General features: G+C 46.4%; 1 protein-coding gene across 4 annotated transcripts in view; it reads left to right on the top strand.

Moving 5' to 3' along the window:
• Positions 1-434: 434 nt before the first annotated feature.
• Positions 435-27,780, top strand: part of LOC146857503 (3-galactosyl-N-acetylglucosaminide 4-alpha-L-fucosyltransferase FUT3-like) — a 224,050-nt gene continuing 196,704 nt past the window's right edge. For all 4 annotated transcript variants that reach the window (XM_085648036.1, XM_085648035.1, XM_085648034.1 and 1 more), the window contains exon 1: positions 435-597. The gene's annotated coding sequence lies outside the window, so the exon portion shown is untranslated. The remainder of the gene's footprint in view (positions 598-27,780) is intronic.

Raw genomic sequence — 27,780 nt, 5'->3', positions numbered from 1 at the left:
AGTGTTATTACTGTGCACTAGATGTGGTTCTGTTACGTATGCGCACTGTGAATGGAATAAAGATATTTAAATAAAAAGGGCCGCTCTCTCGTTATCAAAAGATGAGCAGATTTTATAATCCCATTCGGTCATTACACCTGTGCCCGGTTCTCAGATGATCTACATTTTGAGGCAGAGCGTCGCCCCTCTATTCCCGTGGCTGGCTGCAGACCCCCGATGGGTCCTGCGCACCTCTTGGAGGTGTCGCGTGGAACGTGCAGCGGTCGCATTACCGCGCTAAACGACAAGTCAGGGTGTGAGCCGGGACACTCGACCCTCCCCCTCTACCTATCAAGTGTCTCTGACTGACCGCACCTGCCAAGGGCTCGACAACGCCCACTTGTCTTAGGGTGAAGGGACACCGCGACCGACACATTTACACAAAGGCCCGAAGGAGCGTTTCCACGGAGACCTCACCTGACAATAAGGCCCGTACAGGGGACAGATACACCACTGACACCTCGGCGAGACGACACACATCAGGATGAGACTGCACCAATGTGGCTGCAGGGATCCCTAACCTTGCACACCGGAGGACGCACCTTCCCATTCCCAAAGGTACCTTTACAAATGTGCAGAGTGGGGGCTACAATAACTTATTTTATTCGGTAACCGGATTCTGAGACGTCAAGTTAGACCGCGATATAGATTTCACGGTTCTTTGTTTGTAATTCTGTATTTTTCATTCCTTTAGTGGCCTGGATAAGATTAGACTGACTGTAGTGCTTTGATAGGTTTTCGTACCGCTATAGGAGGGACGCACCGATAGGCACCTGCCTAGTTACCTGGGATTTATTATAACGAAGCAGATTTCCTCGCAGGTACTTCAGCGCATCCGAGCAAAATGATAAGAAGGTGGACACACACACGACTTTAGGGCGGTGCGACGGCACTGGGCGCTGACCTGGAGAGGGGGGCACTGACACCAGGGAGGGCGCTGTGTTTAGCAGTAATGTAGCATTTCAAAGCACCTGCGCAGCGTTTCTTGTGCCCCAGCTTTCAGGCAGCAATAACAATGTAATGATAACGCTTGTGGTGAATGTTCCTGCTGAAGAGAGATCGGAGTTTTGTCTAGTGGCATTTTTGACTCGCCATAAAGTAAGGCAGAGGGTTAATATGCCTGCTACAAAGAACGGTTCTGTATTTTATGTGGTTAGTGAAGTGGCTTAGTAAAGCCAGCCTCTACCAGTGCTTTAAAACAGAGAACTTTATATGAGAGAGAGAGAGAGAGAGAGAGGGGCTATGGAGAGGTGAGGGGCACTTTTGCATGGTGATAATGAAGGAATTCGTGAAGGAGATCATATGGGAGGGGGCGGCCCAAAAAATGTGACACTGGGCACCATCAGGGCTAAAGCTAGCCCTGAACACACATTCTTGTTGTGAAATGACATTGAGTCCTGACGTTTGGTAAAAAGCACTTTAAACGTGGGGCTCAAGGAAGGGAGAGCTTTCAGTTCCATGCGTGAATAAGACAAGAGGTTCTGGAATTTTCTTTGATCTCATTTTGGGACACGAAGTTCGATTTTTATAATGGGTTAGACAAGACGACACATCCTATCATTCAACGAAAATACCCGTACTGGATGCGAAGCACGAACGGAACTGGGTGACTTTAGAGCTGGGGTAGGGGAGATGTGTGTAGCTTGATGTCGTGGGGGAGCAATGTGATTCCTGGCCTCTCGTTTATAACCCAGTGCAGGCTGGGAGATGTAGTCTTGCTCTGGTTTCATTCTTCCGATCGGAGCGCACATTCACCTGACGGTGATGAATTGTAACAGAAATGAGCAGTAATGGGAACTGTGATCAGCAGTAAATTGGGCGGAATTAGCGAGTATTGGGGCGGGGTCAGAGACATGGCTCAACAGAGCAAAATATTATCTCACTATTTTGTAGGCCGTTCACGTGCAGGTAACTGCATGTAAAATAAAATACTATCCACTGATCCTAATTGAAAAATAAATAAATGCAGCTTAAATGTATCTGTGGAGAATGCATTTTTTCCAGTTGGAAAGCTGGGTTGGTTCATGCGACCATGCAGATGCCTGTGGGTGCAACCAGATGGTCACTGTCTTGAATCTTGGTTCGTGCACTGGGGGACTATGTATGGGACTGCATTTATAGCGCTGAGTGGTCCAGTCTTGTGGCAGAAAGCACTGACAATACGTAAGCCCTTAATTAAAAATAAATGTAGTACTCACCGTGTAGGCTAGGTTGTACGCAATGTAAATATTCTGTTGCATAAAGATCGTGCTTACATGTTCACAGTGCTTACACGAGTTAAGTATTTAGTAATATGCTGATTGTACCTGGGGCAATACTTTTTTATAGTTTTCTGTTAAAATGGCAAATTGCGAATTCTGCTGATTAAAGCGTGTCCTTTCTGGCTTCAAGTAGCAGTTAGACGTGCTGATTATAGAAGTGCACTCATTGACATTCTTTCAGAAGCAGGAACCCGGGGTAGGAGGTTTGTTTCTTTTTATGCTACATCTCCCTTCTCCACTTCACAACAAGAGGAGTCTCTACTTCTCCCTTCAAACATGCGCAACTCAAACGATCAGCGAAGACTGTTGAAATAATAAAAAAAAATATTGTGGAGACTGTTTTGATGAAATTAATAAAGTTTCCAAACCTTGCTCCTCTGATCACTGGGTGGGGCTCACCGGCACCCGATTTTGGCAACCAGCGCTTATTTTTCGTCACAGACTTTTACCCAGAGGAAGAAAGAGAAAAACACAAAGGGGCGGAGGGAGGTGGGGGAGAAAGACAAAACACCAGCAACAAAGGGAGAACGAGAACTCGGAAGCGTGAAGTAAAGGCCCTGGGAGTGTCTGGTGGTGGATGAAAGAGGCCTGAGGTGGAATAAAGTCTGCACAGCCTTGGAACAAAGCGGTCTGTCTGTCCTCTGATGACTCTAGCCCTGGGTTTCTGCTGTGAGCAGAACTGTGGGCCCAGGGCAGCCAAATGCTTTACAAATGAAGCCAAAGTCCCTGAAAACAGTAGGTTGAAAAGGCACATCCCGGGCTGAAACTTGAGTTCACGAGGACACTGTGTTTGTATTATGAGAAAAACATGAAGGTAGGTCTTCATTTCTCTTGCTGTCAGTGCAGAATCTGTGCTGTCTGACCTCATGGGAACTTTAAAAATGATGACATTTTCACAAATACCTTCTGAGGTGTTTGTAAAATACTGCTAATGTTTTTTTTATGTGAGTGCCTGGGTGTAGGCCTTAGGCCATAGGCAGTAGAGGAGGGGCTCCAGGTTTGTAGCAGCAGTGCATGAGCTGAAGCGAAGCAGTGAGTGTACAAGGGAGGCAGAGAGGCATGTGTAGAGCAGTGGGGAGGCTGTGCAGTAGTGGAAGGAGCAAACAGAACAACAAGAGAGCAGAAGGGGCAGGGTGTATGCAAAGGGGTCGGTGTGTATGCCAAAGGCAGAGAAGGCAGAAAAGCCATGGTGCCAGAGCGGTTACACAGTGGGAGCTGCTGGGGCTGTTGGTGCCAATATCCACTCTTATCAGGACCTATTCTGACACTACTGAATGTACCACAAAAGAAGGCCTAACCTGTCTTTGTACTTAAAGATGAGGCTCGTAACACCAGCCACCACAAGTTGCAATAAGCCAAAGCGGCCACAAAATGCGTCTCCGAGGTGCTCTGGCACCACAGAGGGGTTCCGCATACTTTTAGTGACCCGGGCCCCACAAAAGCTGCTAGTTGGCCCTATGGTTCACAAGAGACAATCTAATTTAATTGAATTCACTTTTAAAGCGCAACACTCATCCAGAGGGATATCACGGCGCTAACATAACTAACCCCTATTGAGAAGACACTTGTCGAGGAACAAGCAGTTACATCCTGAATAGCCATGTTTTCAGTTTTTTCCTAAACCCCATATGGTCGCCGGTAAGACGTATGTGTTGTGGGCTACTATGTCTCTTTTGTCCTCCCTTTTCTTGTCCTATCTTGCTTTCTCCTCTGGGGTCTGGAATGCATGTGTACATTCCAGGTGTCCAGGGATGAGCTGCGGGGGAGGTTCTGGAACTTGGGGAGCTTTGGCAGTTGGGTAGCTGTGCCACTGCTGGGATGCTGTGTTGCTGTATAACCGTGGTCCTATTCTTGGTATCCTGATTAAACTACTGGAAGACTTCCGTACGTTCCTGTCATCTTTTCACTGGCGACGAGTTGTACCCGAGCAGCAACCTACAGGAGAGAGCTTGTAAGGTGACAGTACGCTGAGCAGCATTTACGGAGTGGAAGGGAGCTCTCTTTGAAAATCCTTGCTGATCGCTATACATGCGCGGTGATGCGCACACCTCCTCGTTGTTGCCTACTAGAATATAGATAGTTTGAGAACAATCATTTTTAGCCAGTAAATGTAATTCATTGTTTAGGTATATGCATGCACATTGAGGGATGAGAATATCTCTGCAATTATTGCCACTAGTATTCCGGTGTACACTTCAAGTTCACTGCGCCCTTGTTTCTTTGGATATTTTCTATTGAACTTTTGGTTTTGCTGGCTAAAGTAATGTTTTACTGATGGTTCTAATGAGATACTCATCAAAATCATTCACGAATAGCAGCATGGTTGGTCTTTTCATGTAAATTTTAACTTGGGTGTGTATATCATTTTATTTTGTTTTTTCTCTCTTTTGCATCATGGCTACTGGAATGTCACAACCTCCACAATTTCTTTCGGAATCTGGTGATCCCATCTTGCCATGGAAGAGATGGAAACCTTTGTTTGATTCCTATTTGTTGGCCATTGGGGGAGAGAAATTTTCAGCGGTACGCAAGCAAGCTACGTTGTTACATAATTTGGGGGTTGAGGGCAGACATGTATATGATGGGTTGGATGAAATTGTTCTTGGTCGTGGGGAAGGTGAACCGGAGAACATTTATGATATGTCCATCATGATGCTTGAAAGACATTTTGGCTCTAAAATTAATGTGGTTTTAGAACGCCATAAGTTTTTTAGCAGAGTTCAGGGTAAGCAAGAGAAAATTAATAGTTATGTGGCGGCCTTGAAAACGATGGCTCGCACTTGTGAGTTTGAACAATTGACTGATTCCTTGATCAGAGACCAGGTTGTGAGATGTACGAATGATGTAAAAGTCCAACAGAAACTTTTAGCAAAGAATCCTGATCTTAAAGAAACCCTAGCCATTGTTGAAGGGATGGAAAACACCAATATGTGGGTGCGGGAGATGAGGCCTGAAAAAGCTAATGATGCTTCGGTTGATGAAAAAGCAATTCATGAGATAAAAAAAAATGATTTGAAGAAAGATGACCCTAAAGAAAATAAACTTGGGTTCAAAGGAAGTGTATGTGACAAGGAAAGGAAATTTCAAGAGTCAGAACAAGCTAGTTCTAATTCTAAAAATTTTAATTCTGAACAGAGCGGTTTCAAGAATACCAGGCCTGGTTTTAAGTGTTTTAGGTGTGGTAGTGACAGGCATCTTCCCAATAGTTCAAACTGCTTTGCAAGATCTGTGACTTGTAATAAATGTGGTAAGAAGGGGCATTATGCAAGGGTTTGTCAGTACAAGGGCAACCAAGTGGTACGTTTTGTCAATGAAGAGACAAAGTTTGTTTGTAGTATCAAGGAGAATGGACTTGTGGATGGTGATGATTTAGACATGCCTGTTTGTGAAGTATCGATTGGTGGTCAACTATTTCCTGTCTTGGCTGATTCTGGTTCACCCTATACTATGGTGGGTGATGCAAATTGGGATGCTGTCTTTGGTTTAGACAAGTTTGAATTGTTCCCTCCTGACATCAATCCTGTGGGGTATGGTGGTGTCAGAATAGATGTGTTGGGATATGTAGTCAGGAAAATTCAATATAAAGATAGGGAAACTGTGGGGAAGGTGTATGTGGCGAAGAGGGGTGACAATCTCCTGGGCTGGAGGCACCAGAGGGACATGGGGATTACTTTGAATCCCAACTCTCCAGAGAAAGTTTTACTTTTGTCTCGAGAGGTGTTGTCTAACAAGGATGTCAGTTCATGTTTTCCAAGAGTTTTCAGTGATGAGTTGGGGTTACTTAGGAACTTTGAACACAAGATTATATTAAAAGAAAATGCTCAACCTTTTGTTTCCAGAGTAAGGAAGGTTCCACATTTAATGATGGAGCCCTTAAAGCATGAACTTGATAAGTTGTTGGGTTTGGGAGTCATCGAGGAAATTGAGTGTTCTGAATGGTTGGCCCCGATCGTTTTGGCTCCCAAGGATGGTGGCAAGGGGATCCGCATGTGTGTGGACTTGCGCGGACTTAATAAGCACATTTGGGTTGACAGACAACCTTTGCCCAACATCTCTGAGACCCTTGCTCTTATCAAGGATGCTAAGTGTTTTAGTGTTATGGATCTGTCATCTGCGTATCATCAAGTTTTACTCCATCCAGATTCGAGACACTTGACATCTTTTGTGACACCTCTGGGTGCCTTTAGGTTTGTTCGTATGCCTTTTGGCCTCGCTTCTGCTGCGGCATGTTTCCAGAGGGTCATGAATAAGGTGCTTGAGGGGTTGTCGAAGGTTCTCATCTTCCAAGATGATATCCTGGTGTATGGGAGAGACCAACAGGAACACGATGAACATTTATGGATGGTCTTACTGAGGCTGCAGGAGGCTGGTCTAGTGATCAAAAAGGAGAAGTGTAAATTTGGAGTGTCATCTGTAAGTTATTTGGGACATACCATCTCTGCTGGTGGAATTAGTCCTAAATTGGATCTGGCTGAGAGTATTGTGAAGGCTCCTGTGCCTATCAACAAAGATCAAGTGCGATCTTTTCTGGGTCTTGCGGAATTTTGCTCCAAGTTTGTTCCAAATTTTGCAGCAATTGCATCTCCTCTTAGGTTGCTGCTCAAAAAAGGGGTGCAGTTTTCATGGTCCAGCGAATGTTCTGCTGCCTTTGATTCTATTAAAAATAAGATTGGTTGCATGCCGACTTTGGGGAATTTTGATGCTTGCAAGAAAACTGTGCTGTGCACTGATGCTAGCATGCTGGGGTTGGGGGCGGTTTTGTCACAAGTTGTGAATGGTGAATCCAGAGTAATTGCCTTTGCGTCTCGTTCACTCAAGGGTGCAGAGGAACGCTACTCTGTGTTTGAGCGGGAGGCATTGGCGGTTTTCTGGGCTATACATCACTTTAAGTTTTATCTTTGGGGCATACCTATTGTCATCAGAACTGATCACCGTCCTCTGTGTCAAGTTTTCACCTGCAGGGAATCTGATAATATCTCACCTAGGATCAGGCGTTGGATGGAAGGGTTAATGGAGTTTAATTTTGTAGTGGAGTATGTGCAAGGTTCGAAGAATGCAATGGCTGATTGTCTTTCAAGGTTGCCGTTGGAGCAGCCAGGTGTGGAGGTGGAAAACTCTTTGGTGGCATGGGTGCATGAATCTGCGGTTGATTCTGAGGAGTGGTCTTCTAATTTTCATGAGGACAGAGATTTGGAGTTGCTCAAGGAGTATTCGGTCAAAGGTTGGCCTTTGGACAAGGAGGTACCAGAGTCCTTGAGACCTTTTCTTAAAATGAAGGATGAACTGAGTGTTTTTGATGAAAAAGTGTTAAGAGGTAATCGTGTAATACCTCCACAAGGACTCAGGGGGAAGATTGTCAATTTGGCGCATGAGGGGCATTTGGGGAGGAATCTGACCAAAGCCAGGGTGCGTGAGTGGTACTGGTGGCCAACGATGGATCGACAGGTGGAGGATGCTGTCAAAGATTGTTGGGATTGTGCGAACAGTGACAAGAGTAAAAAGACTCGGGTTGCGCCTCTTTCACCTGTAGATGTTCCTTCTGAGCCATGGTCCAAGTTGGGTTTGGATATTTCTGGACCTTTTGAGCTTTTTCCTCCTGATGAGCGTTATGTGTTGCTTTTGGTGGACTACACCTCTAAATGGGTAGTCACTAAATGTGTCTCTGTTGTAAATACCCGAACTGTTATTGAATTTCTTTCTGAGGAGTTTTCCAGAGAAGGTATTCCAAAATATCTTATCACTGATAATGGGGTGCAATTTGTCTCGCATGAGATGTCCAGATTCTTAAAGGAGTTGTCTATCATTCATTTCAAGACGGCTTTGTATTCTCCGCAAGCTAATGGTCTTGCGGAGAGTATGAACAAATTGGTTAAATCTTGTGCCCAGAGGGCTTTACAGACTAGAACTTCTCTTAAGAAGATGCTCAGGGAAACATGGTGGGCTCATCGTACCACCCCGAATTGGCTGACTTCTGTTTCTCCTTTTTCTATTTTGAGAGGGAGAAAGGCTCATGACAAGCTGAGTCCTGCTTGGTTGAAGCTGGATGTGAATGATTTGAGAAAGGATGAGCAGGTAGATGTGAAAAGAAGGGTCTATCAAAGTGAATATAAGCGCAGATTTGATCAAAGGAATTCCACATCCCTTAGACGTTGGTGTGTTGGGGACGAAGTTTTGATCAGGAATCCTGGTCTGCTGAAGAAGGGGCGTCCTAGGTTTATGGGTCCTTTTGTCATCAGGGAGGTCAGGAGGAATGTGGTTGTGTTGGACTCTGGTGATGTATGGAGCATGTCAAGGTTGGTTAAGTGGGAGCCTGGTGTTGATGCTCCTGAATCTGACCAGGCATGTGAATCGGGTTCTAAGGAGATCTATGGTAATGCTGCTACAGGTGCTTCTGGTTCCGGCACTTGTAGGAGGTTAAGATGTAGGCCGAGTTGGCATAAGGATTATCTTATGTCTTGAAATGTATTCTTTATCATTTGAATGTGGCTGTGTGGCGTTAAGTTTATTATATGTCTTGAAATGTATATTTTGTTGTTGCCATTTCTCATTCCTTTTGTTGCTAAGGAATAATGTTGATTCCACATGTTCTGTTCCTTGCATTTTATTTCTCATATAAGTTTTTCATCCTTTATTTTTAAGGGTAGGGGATGTGTTGTGGGCTACTATGTCTCTTTTGTCCTCCCTTTTCTTGTCCTATCTTGCTTTCTCCTCTGGGGTCTGGAATGCATGTGTACATTCCAGGTGTCCAGGGATGAGCTGCGGGGGAGGTTCTGGAACTTGGGGAGCTTTGGCAGTTGGGTAGCTGTGCCACTGCTGGGATGCTGTGTTGCTGTATAACCGTGGTCCTATTCTTGGTATCCTGATTAAACTACTGGAAGACTTCCGTACGTTCCTGTCATCTTTTCAGTAGGGCTAAAGGGAAATGATTCCAATGAACAGCCATCTGGTATGAAAAAGAGACAATGAAGGAGCAGGAACAGATAGGGAGGGTGGAAGCTAAGGGGGCAAGAAGCGGAGAGGACTGTGTGTTAGTTGAGAGGGTGGTGTGTGAGCAGACAGGGAAATAGGGCAGCGTGTGAGCAGAAGGGACAGGAGCCAAGTGTTCCTGCAAAGGGGGCAGGTACAGAGGGCAGTTTGGGAGCAGACATGACAGGATGCAAAGTGGCAGGAGCTAAAGGGACAGAGAGCAGTGGGGGCAGTGAGTGATCAGAGTGGGGAGAGAGTGCATTCTGAGAGTAGAAAGGCCAGACTATGAGCAGAAAGTTCAGCAAGCATTTAGGGCAGTGTGTGTACGTAAGGCAGAGGAGTAGAGAATGCCGCGTGCGATCAATAGAGCCGGACCCACTACAAAGCAGCCCCCATGAACATCCTTGAACATAAAGGGTTGACCAAATTTCCCTTGGTGGCCCATGTTACCACAAATTTAAACTTGAACTTGGGGCGTACTGAGGTGAATGAGGGCTACAGTTTAAATCATGCACCAGGCTCGTAAATAAAGGTCCAGGAGAGGAACTTCATGCCCCCAATGACAATTGTCTATGCCGCAGACTACAGCATATGTCCCGATGATATATTGTTACACATGGCTGTAATTTATCGGAATAAGGTTTGTCTAGACTGCTCTGCAAGACATTGAACAGCAAAGCAGCAGTGTTTAAAAAGACAAGCCATCTGCGGGATGACAAGCCATCCCGGGTACGATTCCTGTGGCACTCAGACTGGTACAAGCCGGGCTGCCTCCGCTTCTGAAAACTGACCCGCATGCATTAGTCACTAAGCTGCTTTTATCAGAGTCTCCTCTGGTGGGCTCCCTGCTCTCATGGCCCAAAGAGCCTCCCTTTGATTTTGCACAGCAGTCACTCTGAGGCTTTGTGTAATGTAACTGGTGCTCATGTAAAGAGCTCCAATACCTTTGAGAGGAGTCCATGCTAGATAAAACTCCGATAAAGAAAAATGGGAATGGGTTAACTCCGTAGCAAATGAAAACACAAGCGCTCGTGTTATGGGCACAAACGGATAAACAGGAAAGGAGTGGCTAAAAACACAAGTGCTTGTGTTACGGCCAGAAACCAACAAAAAAATAGTGCAGCCAAAGTAACCTATACGGCCAGAAGTGAAAATACTCTTGTTATCATTTATTGTTATACATTACAAATATTTTCCAATGATTGTACACAGATATTCGATATCACAGAAAGCAAATACATGCATTTTTCTCTTCATATAAATTTGAAATATACGAGTGCTCTGAACTCAACCCCATCATCATGGCTTTTTTGCCTTTAAAGTGCTCTAAAACAGCATGTTGGCAGCGCCAACATTATACAAATCCATTGTAGTCTAGAACTTGGGCCCAACTGAGGTGAATGAGGCCTAAAGTTGCATAATGCACCAGGCTCATAAGTAAAGGTCCAGGAGAGAAACTCTGTGACCCCGATGACAATAGTCTATGCCACAGACTCAGCGTATGTCCCGATGATAAATTGTTACACACAGGCTGTAATTTATCGGAATAAGGTTTGTCTAGCCATCTCTGCAAGACATTGAACAGCTAGGCAACTTAAAAAGATAAGCCGTCTGTGGGAGTGTCGTGCTGCTCCTGCGACACTCAGGCCGGCACTAGCCAGGCTGCCTCCGTTTCTGTAAACTTATCCCACCGGCATTAGTCATTAAGCAGCTTTTATCGGAGGTTTTATCGGAGGTTGGCTCCTCTGGTCGGCTTGCTCATGTTACAGACACAAACGATAAACAGGAACAGAGCGACTAAAATCACGAGGGCTTGTGTTATGTCCAGAAACCAACAAAACAAATAGTGCACCGAAAGTAACATAAATGGCCAGAAGTGAAACGAGATATGTAACAGGGCCAGTGTCCATGGGAGAAAACAACACGCCAAAAGAAGGGACAAATCACAATGATTCACCACTGAAAAGCAAGGAATTTCGACAGGCACACGATGAAACAAATGAAAAGCAATGGGCATGCTGAAAGCCCAGAGTAGAGACAGAATGTCTCATTTAGAGAGCTCATGCACTGCTTAGGCGAGACCTAAAACATAGGATGCCAGGACTTTTGTGATAATCTCAATATAATGACTGCTTGCAGTGCTAAGATCATCAATAACCTGTATGATGATTATATTAGAGTCAGAGGGGCTGGCTGTGGGACCACCGACTTCAACCCTTCCTGGCCATTAAATCTTATATTTCTTACAAACCTTTTCTAAGCCTTTTATTCCTTTAGGCAAAACGAACTTTAAATCGAAATTCAGACTCATAATTTTACTAGTTCTGGCATACACCAATAAACTGACCAAACAGTACAGTCAGCACCAGGGCCGGACTGGCTGTAGCAGACATCGGGCTTTTCCTCTGGAAGCTGGAAGGGTGGGAGCCGATTTTGCACTGGCGGGGGCCGGTTTTGTTACTGGGGCCTGGTTTTGCAGCAGTGATGCAATATCGCCCCCCAGCAACAAAAGCAGCAATGCTTCACACTTGCCCCCCACCTCCACCGAGGGGATTGGTCCAGCAAAATTGCCAGGGCTGCTTTGGGTTCCCAGTCAGGCCCTGGTCAGCACCTATAATTGTACATGCAAGCTGAGCAGCCAAGAGTTTGTACACACACCTTGGGACTCCGAAGGCAGATCCTCTGAACATTATTTTTTAAGTGCAAGATAAGACGGTGCTGCGAGGCACTGTCATGCTTAACGAGTGAATCAGAACCCTTGCTAAAGAAGGTGGCTCTCTACATCATAGCGGTACAAAAGGGGGTGGTGATGGACGGAGCATCAGAACTAATCAAACACTCACACCCAGTCAACAGATCTGGGTTTGATCCATCACCGTTCTTTAGCCCACTCTGCCACCCCAGTTCAGACATGGCCATATGCAAATCAGTCTGACCCTGTGCCTCATGGGAACAGTCCAGCCCGAACTGCCAAGCCATGCCTTCCCTGGACCGGAAATCCCAGAAACCGGTCCTAGGAAGCTTGTTTACGGTCCAGGGAAGACATGGCTTGGCAGTTCGGGATGAACTGTTCGCATGAGGCACAGGGTCAGACTGATTTGGATATGGCCATGTCTGAACTGGGGTGGCAGAGTGGGCTAAAGAACGGTAGTGGATTAAACCCAGATCAGTTGACTGGGCGTGAGTGCTTGTAATGTTCAACACTCCGTCCATCATTTCCTTTGGTTTTGCTTTGTGCGCCATAAGTTGGCAGGGTATGCTCAGACGTGATTCCCTTGCTCACTTTGCCACTGGATTCAAGCAAGCCTGGCTGAAGACGGCTGAAATGCCAGAAACCGGTCCTAGGAAGCTTGTTTCCGGTCCAGGGAAGACATGGCTTGGCAGTTCGGGCTGGACTGTTCCCATGAGGCACAGGGTCAGACTGATTTGCATATGGCCATGTCTGAACTGGGGTGGCAGAGTGGGCTAAAGAACGGTGGTGGATTAAACCCAGATCAGTTGACTGGGGGTGAGTGCTTGCAATGTTCAACACTCCGTCCATCATTTCCTTTGGTTTTGCTTTGTTCGCCATAAGTTGGCAGGGTATGCTCAGACGTGAGTTCCTTGCTCACTTTGCCACTGGATTCAAGCAAGCCTGGCTGAAAATGGCTGAAATGCCAGAAACCGGTCCTAGGAAGCTTGTTTCCGGTCCAGGGAAGACATGGCTTTGCAGTTCGGGCTGGACTGTTCCCATGAGGCACAGGGTCAGACTGATTTGCATATGGCCATGTCTGAACTGGGATGGCACAGTGGGCTAAAGAACGGTGGTGGATTAAACCCAGATCTGTTGACTGGGGGTGAGTGCTTGCAGTGTTCAACACTCCGTCCATCATTTCTTTTGGTTTTGCTTTGTTCGCCATAAGTTGGCAGGGTATGCTCAGACGTGATTCGCTTGCTCACTTTGCCACTGGATTCAAGCAAGCCTGGCTGATGACGGCAGAAATGCCAGAAACCGGTCCTAGGAAGCTTGGTGCCGGTCCAGGGAAGACATGGTTTGGCAGTTCGGGCTGGACTGTTCCCATGAGGCACAGGGTCAGACTGATTTGCATATGGCCATGTCTGAACTGGGGTGGCAGAGTGGGCTAAAGAAAGGTGGTGGATTAAACCCAGATCAGTTGACTGGGGATGAGTGCTTGCAATGTTCAACACTCCGTCCATCATTTCCTTTGGTTTTGCTTTGTTCGCCATAAGTTGCCAGGGTCTGCTCAGACGTGAGTCCCTTGCTCACTTTGCCACTGGATTCAAGCAAGCCTGGCTGAAGACGGCTGAAATGCCAGAAACCGGTCCTAGGAAGCTTGTTTCCGGTCCAGGGAAGACATGGCTTGGCAGTTCGGGGTGGACTATTCCCATGAGGCACAGGGTCAGACTGATTTGCATATGGCCATGTCTGAACTGGGGTGGCAGAGTGGGCTAAAGAACGGTGATGGATTAAACCCAGATCAGTTGACTGGGGGTGAGTGCTTGCAATGTTCAACACTCCGTCCATCGTTTCCTTTGGTTTTGCTGTGTTCGCCATATGTTGGCAGGGTATGCTCAGACGTGAGTCCCTTGCTCACTTTGCCACTGGATTCAAGCAAGCCTGGCTGAAGACGGCTGAAATGCCAGAAACCGGTCCTAGGAAGCTTGTTTCCGGTCCAGGGAAGACATGGCTTGGCAGTTCAGGCTGGACTATTCCCATGAGGCACAGGGTCAGACTGATTTGCATATGGCCATGTCTGAACTGGGGTGGCAGAGTGGGCTAAAGAACGGTGATGGATTAAACCCAGATCAGTTGACTGGGGGTGAGTGCTTGCAATGTTCAACACTCCGCCCATCATTTCCTTTGGTTTTGCTCTCTACATCATAGGGCATGGAAACTATCAAGAACTATCACCCGGAGATCAGGCAACTGTCAGAAGACCATGCCAATGTAAATGCATAGTTCCTTTTTATCCACGTATTTGCACTAAAAACTTGTATAATTTTATTAAACTACAGCCCTCAGTCTTAACAAACTAATTTTTGTATATTTGCCAGAGAAAATTGTGCTTTAAAAAAAATATCTGCTTGTTTTGCCCTACTTGTATGGCGTTTGGACTGAAACACATTAAGTATGCCTTTGCACTATGGTGAAAGTATTTGAAGTAAAAACCTCAAAGTAGAGGTAGTGTACCATATCCAGCACATAAACGACAATGCCAGCTGCCCCAACACACAGCAAGGAGAGCAGGTGCAGCAGCGGTGAAAACTTCCCTATATGCACATAACAGATACAGGTAAGATGGCAACAGTGTGAGCATCCCCACCTAAATAGGGACAGCATAAGCATCAGTAATTCAAGCTAACCTCGCACAGAGAAGAGTACAACATTACTGACAGAGACAAGTAGAGGGCGCAGGGACCTACCTTTCAGTTGGCGGGGGAGGGCAGATCCTCTTCTCAAAAGTGTATGTAGGCAGGAGTGACGGTTGGGTTGTACTAAAGAGCCTTCTGCCAGTGTTGTAGAAGAGTGGATGAGAGCCGGGGCCTAATATAGGTTCTCCCCTTCTTCATATATTCTATACTGGTGAGAAGGTAGAGCATGGGCCTGTGCAAACTCCAGGGCAGAGGTCTCTGTTATCCACCAAAACTACTCTGCCATCCTTCAGAGCTTCTTTGCATTTGATACAGCCTCTTAGACTACTTATTCTGTCATTGTGAGCCCCTCATGTGGCCTTCGAGTGGATTTTCGGGCTGTCCTCATTAAGGCAAACCTCAGTTAGTCCTCTCTAGGGATTTCCTGGTGCTCTGTTAGAACCCGGGTCTCTAGTTGGCCGGGGTATGTACCCTAGTCCAAGTAGGGACCACCGCTTCCAATAGGGTAGCTTAGCGCAGAGCAGGAGGACGTAACTTAAGAGGCAATGTGTAAAGTATTTGTGCAACACACCCCCAACAGTGACACGGTAACAACACTCACAAAAGGACACTACACCAGTACTTACAAAAATATAAAAATCTTTATCTAAAAATGATGCAAGATCCAAAAATAGCAGGAAGCCAATGTACACAATTAAAAGTTTCCAATGAAATGTCTCTTGGGGACACTGTCACAGAAATGCGCTTGTGGGCTCAGTGATTCCTCAGTCACTCCTAGTGGGTGAGAACCCGTCTCCAATATTGGGACAGACTGTCTTTCAGAGGACAGACCTTGAAGGCAACCAGTTCCCCAAATGCGGTAGATTTAGACACTGTTCCCAGTCTTTATAAGGTTGCCACAGTTGGACATAACAGAACTTTGCATTTAGACCAAGCAGTTCCTTACACGATGTTTCCCCTGCTCGTGTGGATAGATGTATGTCCTAGGTGACCTTAAGTACCCCGCGGCAAAGTAATTAGGCTCCCGCTGGTCGATGTGCACAGTTCCCCGCAGGCCCACGACAGAAGGCCGAGTCAGTTCAAAAGGAACGACCCACAATGCTCCCGGCACAGTCAGTCAGCCCCCCTTCACAGGAGATACGGGCCGTTCCCAAACAAATGAAATTCCAATCTCCGGCGGCCCTGCGATGTAGTGCCAAGTCCCCAGCTGCCCTACTGTACAGTCCCCGGCACTTAGGGGAGCTAGAGAAACCTTCAGGACTGCAAGACGGGGTTCAGGCTGTCCCAGGCCCCTCGCTGCCTCCTCCCGCTCATCAGCTCGCAACCCAGGCAAAACAATCCCTCAGCAGCCCTGCCCGTGGCAATGCGAGTGCCCCGCTCGGGGAGTTACCTGGTTCCGGCGTGAGGATCCTCCAGGCCCCGGGCGTCCACACCGCTTCCGTCCTGCAGTCCGTGCAAGGCAACCCCAGGTGCAGCAGCTGTTCTCTGGAACGCGGTTGGGTTCCTCGCGTTCCCGTTACTTGGCAGCACTTCCTCTTGGTGACGAGCCCCTCATTGCCGGGCAACCCCCGCGGCAGCACCAAGCCCAGCGCGGCTCCTTTTCCATGTCAGCAGTGTTGCGCACAGAGTTCCCGAGGCTGCCGGGCCGCGGCGGTGACTTCAGGGGTGATTTTATGCACTTTTCGCTCTGGCCCGCGGCGGTGATCTCGGGGGCAATTCAGGTGACTTTCCAAGGGGTTTGCTTGACACGCTCGGCTGGGTGATTTAAACAGCACGTCCCACTCGGGTCGCGGCGGTGGTCTCGGGCAGTTTTTATTTAAGTCCAGTCTTCAGGAGGGTGCAGATGCCCGCTCTCAGCACCTGGGGGCGATTTAAATTCTGAGCGCAGTCCGCGCTAGCAGCAGTGTCCCTGGGGATATTTAACAGATGGTTTCCACGCCCGGTGTGGCAAAGGCAGCTTCTTGACGACAAAGCGTTTCAGGGGCACGCCCCTATGGAAACCGTTGTGTTCTTTATGAATCCTAATGGTCCTTGTGAACCCCTAGCAATCAGGGGGCCAGTCAGAAAGTGGCGGAGACACTCCGGAGGTGTTTCTTCAGGTCTCCCTAGCAGGGCAGGGTCAGCAGGCAGCAGGGCAGCTCAGCAGGTTGGGGCAGCAGTTCCTTAGAGCGGTCAGCCTCCTCACAAGTGGCAATCGTCCTGGCAGCAGTCCTCAATCCAGCAGAGATTCCTCCCGGTCCAGTAGTGTAACAAAGAGGTGAGGCCAGGACCCTCCCTTATATAACCTGCTGTCTAGTTACTAGAAGGGGGTAGAAGTCTCTAGAAGGGTCTAGGGGGCAGGGGTTTCCCTGCCTTCTCTGACCTGGCTATCATAGTAACAAAAGGCAGGGCCATTAAGGCTACAGTGGGCAGCCAGTCACAGCCCATTTAAGGGGAGAAGGTGTGAATCACCACTCCCACCTCACAGCCCAGGCAGGCTATCAGTATGCAGATGGGAGGGGGGGTATGCAGTGCCCAGACTAAGTGTAGGCAGAGAAATATCTACTTTCTAAAAGGGAGAATTCTAGAGTAGTAGTGCCCAAACCCCATATATCATTGGAAAGGGTTCCCCGCTCCGATTCTAACAAGACCAAACATGACAGACTTATTAGGTCCCAGTTAGAAATTGTCCCAGAAGGGGGGTTTCCAATGTTAGCCTATAGAGTGTTAAGCCTCACTGCAGTAGCAGGGGCTTGTGGCAGACATGCCAGTGTCACAATGTTTTAGGGGAGAGCACCTGCACCTCAGCACTGTGTAGCAGTGGTGAGGCGTCTAGAGGCCTAAGTCCAACAAAAAGATAAGGTAAAAATGGGAGGCAACAGGGCAAAAATGTAGGGGGAGACCACCCTAAGGCTGACAGGTCCAACATGCTCATATTACTCATTCAGCCTTATGAGGCCTACACCCTCATAGGCCCCAAGTCAGGGATTAAAGCCCTCAACCAATGCTAACAGATCCAAAGCTTGCCCTAAGCGAACCATAAGCCAGCCCCAAACCTCTGCCAGTCCTGATTCATTCGCAGCTGGCGCTCGGATAGTCCTGTGTGACCAACTGTCAGACTGGGACAGAAAGTAGGCCCTGTAAGAAAGATAAGTGGCTCATGTTAGTGAATTGGAAAGCTGTAAAAGTGGCCTATGTTGCAAATTGGAGCAGTTTTAAACTTGTAAAGGTGTGCTGTATAAATGGTTTGCAAGGTATGGGAGAGTGCATGTGTGCTTGCTGCAGGCAATGTTTGTTGTAATATCAGGGGAATCAACAGTAAAAAAACAGCCCAGCAGACCAAAAAACGGCCCACATACCGACCTGTCAAGCCAGCCCATGGGGCACTGCCCGAGCTCCCTGTAAGCCAAACAGACCCTGCCAACAGCTGACCATCAGGTGGCTCTCAGATACTCCACAGTTAGTCACTTATCTACCCCCCCCACTTATAGGCCCTCTGAAGTTCTCTGCCTACACTCAGTTTTTCAAGTTTCTTCAATTAATCTTTGGATTTAATGTTATATATTTTTACAGTGTTAATTAGTGTGAACAAGACCTGCATGGTTGACAGTGTTTTACATGCGAACCAGGGACGTAGCATGGGGGGGTTTGGCGTGTGACACCCCACCAAATACTGCATTCTGGGCTTGGTAGTTGGGTCTGGGGATCCGAAATCTGCTATGGCTGTGTCGGTATTCTTCATGATGCACCAAAAATAAAAAAAATAAAAGTGGCCTTTGGTGTAAAACTTGAGAGCGAGAAACCGAGGTACACATCTGGTGGCTGAATTCCAAAATATGAAACCAGATAACCTGGAAATAATGGCAGCTCCCCTGCTTGACCAAATTGTGTGATCCTAGGCAAACATTTTATTTCACAGTCTCCCTTTTCTTTATTATCACATGCAAGAGTGATTTTAAATATTTGACATCTGCCCTGTACAAGCACCTTTTATCTTAGATTTAATAGTTTTATTGCTGTTTCATCTATAATAGGAATCTAGGACACATTTAGTGCTTATGTGACTAGGGACGTGCTTTTTGGATGGCATGACCTTAGGGGACGAGACATTAATATTCTTAATTTCATATTTAACAAGCATTGGCATAGCCAATCTGTCTCGCCTTTGGGACCTTATAAGTGTTTAACCATGCAACAGTTAATGTTGTTGCCCAAAGGATATTGTGCTGCATAACTAAATACTTCTTATAAGGTCCCAAAAGGGAGACCTGTTGGCTATGCCAATGCTTGTTGTGAAAAGGTGCTAGCTTCATTGGCTTATAGGGGAAGATTATTGCAGTACCTCTGCACTGCCAAACAATATTAGCAATATATTTACATACCTTAAAATGGAGGGACTGATTAAAAAAGCTATTTGTGCACCTAAGTGACACACAGATGCACACACTGCAGTATTTAAGAGTAGAAATTCAACTTTGTGAGTAAAAAAATGCAAATTTGCACTGGTAAATGTATTTATTCACACATACAATTACATGGGATGCGTGGCAGACCTACCGAGGCCTGTAGAAGGGACAATATGTACCTATTTGTTCACTGTTGGTTACTATTGTAATATGTGATATGATGCATACGATCTAAACCTTAAAATGGGATGGATGTTCCAATATAGGTGCTCTTTTTGTACGTGCAGCAATTTCAAGTTCCAATAAAGAGACAAAAAAAATATTTATTAAAGTTCTATACGCCAGCAAACTGAGCCTTCACGGTGCTTTAGAACATTGTGGGAGAATTGTGTCTGCCCAACACAATTGGGCAGACACAATATCAATGCAACAAAGTAAAAAAGGGGTTAAAACAAGAATCGTGAATAAATAAAAACAAGTATATACATTTCAGTACAAAACACAATGTAATACACAATTTGCAGAGCTGTAACATCTATTACTTCGGCTTCTAACAAGGTTAAAGAGCCTGGGGCTTAATGAGTCTCGATTTGTTAGACAAGTTAAATCACAATACTGCGTCTCAGTCTTTAAACACAAAAAAGTACAATATTTAAAAATAAAATGGCGTGGTTGTTTTCTATTTTGAAGCACTAACTATTCTGACTGGATTGAAAGCGGAGCCACTGAGATTTGGTGCCACCTTGTGATTAGCTTTCATTCACCTGTGAAGTCAAGATCACCTCCCCAACAGCCGATGCTCCACACAGAACAGAAAACAAAAGACTTGGCTGAACATGAAAAGGATCGAGTGTTCGAGTCACTTTTGCTATTTTTACCTCCGCCTTTGAGTCAGTCTAAAAGCAGCTGAATATAATGTGTTTTGATGAGGTGAGACTGCGCTGTAAATAACCATCAGTGAGAACGCACGTTTCATCCACCCAGAAGCCAATGTAGAATGTACAGTCACCTGGATTACTGAGCCAACTGCTTTCCAGTCAGGAAATAAACAATTTAATGTAAAGCAACACTGTCACCCTTTCTTTGGAGCTGCCTGGCGGAACCATGACATCAAGCTTCCTCAGCAGTGAACACGTACAGTAGCAAATGTATAAGAAACGTTGCGGGTTACAGTCTCCTGAAGTGGAAAATCTATAAAATAATTTTTATAAAAACGTGAGTGGTGACGCGAGTTGTGCGCGTGCGACGGGGAAAAGTGCTGTGCACGTCACGCGCGCTTGAGCGCGTTCTTGCAAGCTGGTGGCCGGCAAGGTAACGCTTTTTGAAGCAGCTACTAAATGTCTCGCAAGAGCAGCGAATGCGCTGACTCTAGCGAGACCTAAAAACTATCACTTTTAATATATGTCTGTATATGTAGGGATATAAAGTGATGCGAAACGCTTCAGTGTGTTAAAGAAATATATATTTTTCAGTTTTGAAGAGACTATCATATTTTTACATTTGTTACTTGACATACATGCCAAATCTTTTCATGGCTAGGCTTGTGCACGGACTCTTACAGCCAAGCCAGACCGTTGCCTCACTCTGGCTCGGCTCGGCCTGTGAATTTCCTGGTGTGTCCACCGCTGTTTGCACCCCAGGTTTAGTACATTGTGCTTTCTGTGACTTGATTATTTATAAATGTTGAGGATTGGAAAAATGAAGCCCTGCCTAGGAGGACTAATTTCACAACTCTACCATCAAGGCTTCTTGGAGTAGAGATGAAAAAGAGTGTGTGCTGTGACAATACATTTAAAATAAGTGATCCCTGGCCTGGGACTCGAGGCCGCTGCATTGTTTGTGACCACAGTCATGAGTTCCCAGGAAGAAATACCAGGCCCAAGTGGAATGGGCAGGTGTGAAAAGCATTCTTGCTTTGGCAGTTGGGCCCCGGGGGGCCCCGAGTCAGGTCTGCTGTGTCTGTGGTGGTTTATCTCATAATTCTGGTTTCACCAAATCCCTCTAACTTCTGAATTTTTTTAAGTGGAATCAAAATTTGTAAAGTGACTGGTTTAGCAAACAAAACTAAATAAATCTGCAAACATAGAAATACACCTTGAATGGGTGCAAATGTACTATTTTTGGAGTTCACATACACTGGCAGTTGTGGCCCTGGAAAGCTGTTCCAGTCTGATTGCCAGCCATGCTAATGGCAATCAAACACCAAACAGTGATGGGTTGAATGCTTGCACATAGTCCCTCCAGTGGCAATCGTTCGAGGTAGTATTGCCACCCATCGTTATTTTTCTCCAATTGTGCCGCTTCAGAGAGAGACCCACCTAAAGGAAATCAGGACTGACCCTGTTCCTCACAGAAACAATCCATACGGAACCTTAGTGATCTCACCCCGCCACCATGGAGCCCACTGCCTTTAACGTTGGGAAATGTCAGATTCACCCTCCCCGACCTCACTGACAAATCTACGCCCCTGATAAGAACAGTTAGAATGAAAAGCACTTACGGTTTGTCACATTCCACTGTACCAAGGACATTTCAGGGTGGAGGTTACATTCATGCAAGAAAGACAGTTCTTGTCATAAATCCTTTGCCAACAAGAATGCCAACAAGCATTGAAAATGCAATAGGCCTCGCCTTTTATTAAGTTAAAGCCATTTTCTTTGCTATACAATACCATTAGCAAAGCAAATGGCTTTAACTTAATCAACGGCGAGACCTATTGCATATTCAATGCTTGTTTTTTATCACAGGGGAGAATGTTCGTGAAATAAATTATTAAAAGAACACACTTTGTTTTTCGGTGTCTTGTGGCCTAGATCAAATTCTGGGTGCTGTGCTGCTCTGTCGCCTCAGAATTAAATACACATATTCACAGAAAAAATAACGTGGTGTCTGTTGCCTTTAATTATTGGCAGGATTTAATTTTCGCCAGGAGGCTGGTTGAGCGCGAGGAGCAGTTAGCGGAGTGTAGTGCGGTGCCTGCGGGCCTGCCACGAGCAGCAGCACCTGGAGGGCGAGGATCGGGCAGTTTCACCAGGTCCCGAACACTGACCGATTCGGGGCAACCGGATTATCAGCGAATCCAGTGAGGCAGCACCCAGTGCCATCCCCACAGGTTACTTACAGTGCGTGCACTGCACTCCGCGCACTGCACCCAGCAACAAAAGCGCACAACATGAACTGTAGCGTTAGACCTGAGGCGCCTTTTAATTAAAAGCCTAAAGAAACAACACGCACTCGCACCGACTGCACAGCTTCCTTCAAGTTTAGAATGAAAGAAATCGGCGGGATCTGCAACTTTGCTATTAAAATAAAATTGAGGAAACAATTTTCCAAATCTTCCTTGCAGCATGCGATGTTGTTTGCAGTGACTGCGGCCACCCATGGGGCTGGGCACGGGGACCTGTGTGTATCAAGTGTCAGCCCGGGTGGTAAAGGCCGCGGCACCCCGAGCCCAGCATAAGGGCACTCATTACAATCAGGGCATGTGCCCTAGGTGGAGACTGAAGAGGGTACCGTTTATACTAATATATCCTTGAGAGGGTGGTTGAGTTATGGGCGCTCACGCGCCCCTTCCCCATCCAACGCCTCCAACATCTACCGGACGCTCAGGGTATTTTCCAGAAGGGGAGCTTAGTTCCTGGTTCTGTTTTGTTTGCATTACTCTGGGGCCTATGGAATGAAGTGTAGCATCTGAACCCCCATCCCTCCACCCACTCACACCTCCATGGTGAAGCCCGTACTGCATGTACCGGTGAAAGCCATAAATCCGAGGAGCGCTGCCTTCTTGGTCTGGCCGCCTCTGACCTGACCCCACCAGCAGCCTCTCCGCCCTCCAACCCGACAGCCCCGCAGTCGCCGGCAGAGCCCCGCCGTCCTACCTGCTTGGTCATGGAGTCGATGAGGCGCACGTTGAAGTCCTGCTCCATGCGGATGCCTGCAAAGGAAACACACAGTGCTTAGAAGAGGGGCCCCACAGGGAGGTGCACAGGGAGCTCGACTGTGGGCCTGGTCTAGGCAGAGTATCTGCTTTGTAAACCTCGGAGCTCAACGGGTCACCTCTTCTACTTAGTAATAAAAGGATACACGCACAAAGAGGGAACTCTTCTCAATAAAATTATAAATCCGCTCTAATATGGCCCATTGCCTTTACCGGCCCGAACTGAATTGAGGTGATGCCGGAGGGGGTATTAAACCAGGTAGGACTAGACACCCTCTAGCACCAGTCCGTACAAGTAGGACCTTCAACCACATGGCACGCGGTGTAGTCTGACCCCCACCCCCCCTGGAATGGTACCTGCCCTGGCTTCCTGTTACCTATTCAGGGGTGGTCCTGTGGGGGAAGGTGGGGAACATTCTCGATGTGTGGGGGTCTGTGGGTCAGTGTATAGTGGTTTCAGGTCTGGGGTCAATGTCCCGGATGTGCGTGGGGCCCGAGTGTGATCCCCGCGGTCTGGGGTGGGGTGCAGGGCCTTGGGCTGGGAGCAGAGACTCACCGTTGCTGTACAGGAGCTGCAGGCGGTAGTGGATGCCATTATTCGTCTTTTCATTGCTGTATTCCTGGATTTTTGGGGAAAAAAAGAGAGACTGTCAGACTCCGGAGCAGAACGATGCTGGGCACTGACGGCGGGCAGGGGGTCAGACCTGAGGTGCACAAAGCATGGGTCTGAATAAAGCACCCCAAACAGACAGACCCGCAGAAGCTGGGCTTGGTGAAGCACGCAGGGTGTGCGGCCTCTGATAACTTGAAGATGAAATACTGCACCCGGCCCTTTAAGGGTGTGATGCCGTTTCAGGAAATGCGAAATCATTTGAAGTGTGCAAGGACACCTTGATTTTCGTGGGAAACACCACCTACCACAGGATACTTCCACGGTGATGAGTGGAGGGTGTGATGGCAGGTTTACACTACTTGAATGTGTTTGCCAAGTGGCTTGTGTCTTCGGTGTCAGGTGTTGCCCAGTGGAGGAAGCCCCTTTAATTAACAAGCATGGTCCGCTTTCACTTTCGTGCGTCGTGAAAGCTTTCTTGTCTTTATGGAGCCATGTGTTTGAAACACATGGCCCCATAAAGATAAGAAAGCTTTCACGTCGCAAGGAAGGCAGACGAGCCCGTCCAAATGGGACGGCTCCAAAAGCCGAACAAAAACGTCATGAACACCTCTTTTCCAATGGATGGCCACCGTTTAGCATAAACGGTGATGCCGGACAATGGAAAAGAGGGGCGGGGCTTAATGCCCTTTACAGAAAATACCCAAAATTATTAAATCTCGCCAGCTTGACTGCGCATGTGCGCAGCCCACGCCAGGCGAGACCTAAAAACTGTAAAGTGGGTGTGTGCAGACATATTCTCTGCCCCTCCACTAGATGGTACTACCCCGTCTCCATGGAGTATCCACCAATCCCAGCTGGGGTCAAGCAGAGTTGGATCACCCATCTTTGTGGTTCCAGGCTGACGCACTGTCAGCAATAGTTTGTGTTTAAAATGGGACTTCCTTGTAAAAGGTGTTTTTTAAATTTTATTATTTTACATTTCAGAAAACATTACAGTAACAGATCTCCTGCTTTCTCTAGTCTTTCATTTTCGTTCTTTGGCTAGTTAGTTTTCTTCTTATGCTGCTTAGTTTCTTGTTCTCCTTTGCTTCTGGCCATCTTTCTAAGTTTTTGTAAGTTCCTTCTCTGTTTTTTTGTTGCTTTTGTTGACTCTCCATGGTTTTTGCTCTTGCTCCTACCCACTTTCTCTCCTTTCCCACTTTTCTTTCATTCTCCAATTCTTTCAAATTCTCTTGTCTTCTTTATTTTTTCATCCTGTCTTTTGTTTTAACTTTTCTGTTGCCTTTCTTGCACATTTTCTCTCCTTTTCACGTATCTTCTATTTCTTCATTTTCTCTCCTTCCTTTGTTACTTTTTTCTTCCCCTCTTTCATTCCTTCCATGAGCTCCTTTCCTGTTTTTCTTTCACTTTGTTTTTCTTTCTTGTACTACTTTTTCTACTACCTGTTTCTCTTTCCTTCTCGTTTTGTACTATATGTGATCTACTTTTCTCTCCCCTTCAGTTTTTCTCCCTCCCTTGCTCTTTCCTTGTTCATTGTTATTTTTTGTGCCTCTTTCTTTTTTCTTCTCCTTTCACTTTGTCCTCTGTTTCTTTCTTGTACTTCCTTTTTCCTACTCTTTAATTTATTCTTTCTCCTCTGCTTAGATTATTTCTTATTTCTTCCTTTTCTTTCACCTTTTTCTTGTTCTTTGTTCCGCCTTCTCTTTTTCTTTCATTCCCGCCTTTGTTTCTCGTCTTCATCCTTCTTTTTTTTCTTTCATCCTCTCATCTTTCTTACTGTTTTTCTATCTTTCAATCTTTTCCTCTTTCACTGCCATTCTCTTCTTTCCTTCCTTTCTTTCTACTTCTAATTTGTTCTTGCTTTATTAGTTTCCTCCTTTACCCCACACTTTTCCTTTCTTTCTACCTCCACGTCCTTTTTTTTTAATTTATTTCTCTGCCTCTCTTCCATTAATCATTTCTTTATTTCTGCCTTTCTTCTTTTCTTTCATCCTTTATTTAAAGAGTACCTAGCATTTTACAGCAATCTCTTGTTATGCTAATGTGTGTGTACTTATTGTCTGCTGCTGTACAGTGTGCCGGTCACTGCCGAGATATGTTTACCTTTAGATACTTATAAAGTTTGCATGGGCCACGCAAAATGCATTATAGCTTCTGGTCCTTTGTGGCCTAACTCTCAAAATGAGAACAGTGTTAACGCCTGAATTGCATGAAAATGAGAGCAGGTCTAAATTAAATGCCCACCTCTGTGTGATTCATAAACAAGGGACAAAACGGATCCTTGGGGAGGCCAGAAGTTAACATTGCTGTAGACCTGGTAGTATTGATGCTATATAAACTCACTGAAGCAGGACTGGGATACTCTAGGGGTGGTGCCTAAATTACTTGGATTTTATGTACCCTCATATAACATCCATATAACAGGCAATAGCTCGTGATGCTTTTCAGTAACCAGAAGTAGCTTCCACCACAGAAGAGGTTGGCGACCCCATACATAAATATTTCTGAGGTGCTGTTGGGTTCCATGGTAAGTGCCGCTCTCCCGCTTCCAAAAGGATGAGCGAGCTGAAAATCTTCTCAGTTTGTAATCCCCTCCTCCCCTCCCCCTTCTGTGATTACACCTGTGCCTTGTTCTGAGATGATCTACATTTTGAGCCACAGCACCGCCCTTCTATTCCCGCGGTTGGCTCCAGACTTCTGCGCACCTGCTGGAGGTGCAGCGTGGAACGCGCAGCGGTCGCATTACCGCGGTAAACGAGAAGTCAGGGTGTGAGCCGGGACACTCGACCTGCCTCTATCAAGTGTCGCTGGCTGACCACACCTGCCGATGGCTTGCCAACGCCCGCTTGCCATAGGGTGGAGGGGCACAGCGAGTGAAACTGATGCAGAGGCCCGAAGGTGCTTTAACGCAGATCCCAGCACACGGAGACCGCTTAAGGCTATACGCTATGTACAGGGACAGATAAGTCAATGAGACACACAGCAGGATAAGACCGCACCAGCGCGGCTGCAGGGACCCCTAAACGTGCACAGCACCGCAAGTGCCCACCGGAGGACGCACTTTCCCATTCCCAAATGTAAATTTGCAGAGTGGGGTCCTGCAATAACTTAAATTATTACGCAGCTGTTTTCCTTGCAGCTACTTCAGCGCATCCGTGCAAAATAAGAAGGCGCACCTACATTCTAGATGCTAAATGACTCCGAGTCATAAAAGCACTTTACGCATTGGGCCCAACCGAGTAGGGGAGACCTTTCAGGTTTCCCAGTTCCATGCGTGAAAGGACATGCAGTTCAGGAATATTCTTTGAACAAATTCTGGAAGATGTAGTTCTGTGGTGTTTTTTTTTAATGGGTTGGACAGGACTACACATCCCATCATGCAACGAAAATACCTGTACTGGATGCGCAGCACCATGGAACTGGGTAATGTTAGAGCTCGGGTAGGGGAGCTGTGTAGCTTGATGTCGTTGGCGCGCAATGTTTCTAATCCTGACATTTCATTTATATCCGAATGTAGGCTGGGACCTGATGTTAATGATTAGTAACAGAGCAGCCCAGTAATAGCGACGTAATAGTCGGGTGGAAGCCCCGTATTCAAGCATAGCCAGAAACTCCGTGCCACCAGGGTCTCCATTTTCCAATCCTGAGATCCCCTTTTAAAAATGCATTTTTGGAATTCTATTTTAGCTTTTAACAAGCCTCAACCACTGCTTAATTTTAGCTGGTGGTTGCAGGTGGGGCACACCTGCACTCATTTTTTGGGACCAGCGCTTAGTGTGTGTGTGTGTGTGTGTGTGGGTGTGTGGGTGTGTGTGTGTGTGTGTGTCTGTGTTTTTTTTTTAGTTTATTAGTCATTTTAAACCATAAACAAAATCACACGGTTAAAAAGTACATAATTAATAAAAAGTAAAATGAATGAAAAACTGGTACAGCCTCGACTCTTCACGCTACATACCCTTTGCTTTCTTCAACTTTTCTTCGTGGAAATTTTAGTCAGGATACCAACACTAATCTATGTTAGATAAAGTGTCTAAACATGAATCATTCGTTTTCCTCGACAGACTTGCATCCAGAACAAGGGAGAGAAATACATAAAGAAGCATTTGCAATTCAATAGGTCTCGCATTTGCGAGATTTTGAGCTATTGGCTTTTTAAATGACAAGGTCTTTTACCCATGTTTTTTGGGTAGAGTTGTTTGGAAAATA

The sequence above is a fragment of the Triturus cristatus genome, chromosome 3_2, assembly GCF_964204655.1.
Source record: "Triturus cristatus chromosome 3_2, aTriCri1.1, whole genome shotgun sequence".
Classification (NCBI taxonomy): Eukaryota; Metazoa; Chordata; class Amphibia; order Caudata; family Salamandridae; genus Triturus; species Triturus cristatus.
The sequence above is the reverse complement of the archived record's forward strand: the minus strand, read 5'-3'. Positions and strand labels throughout refer to the sequence as shown.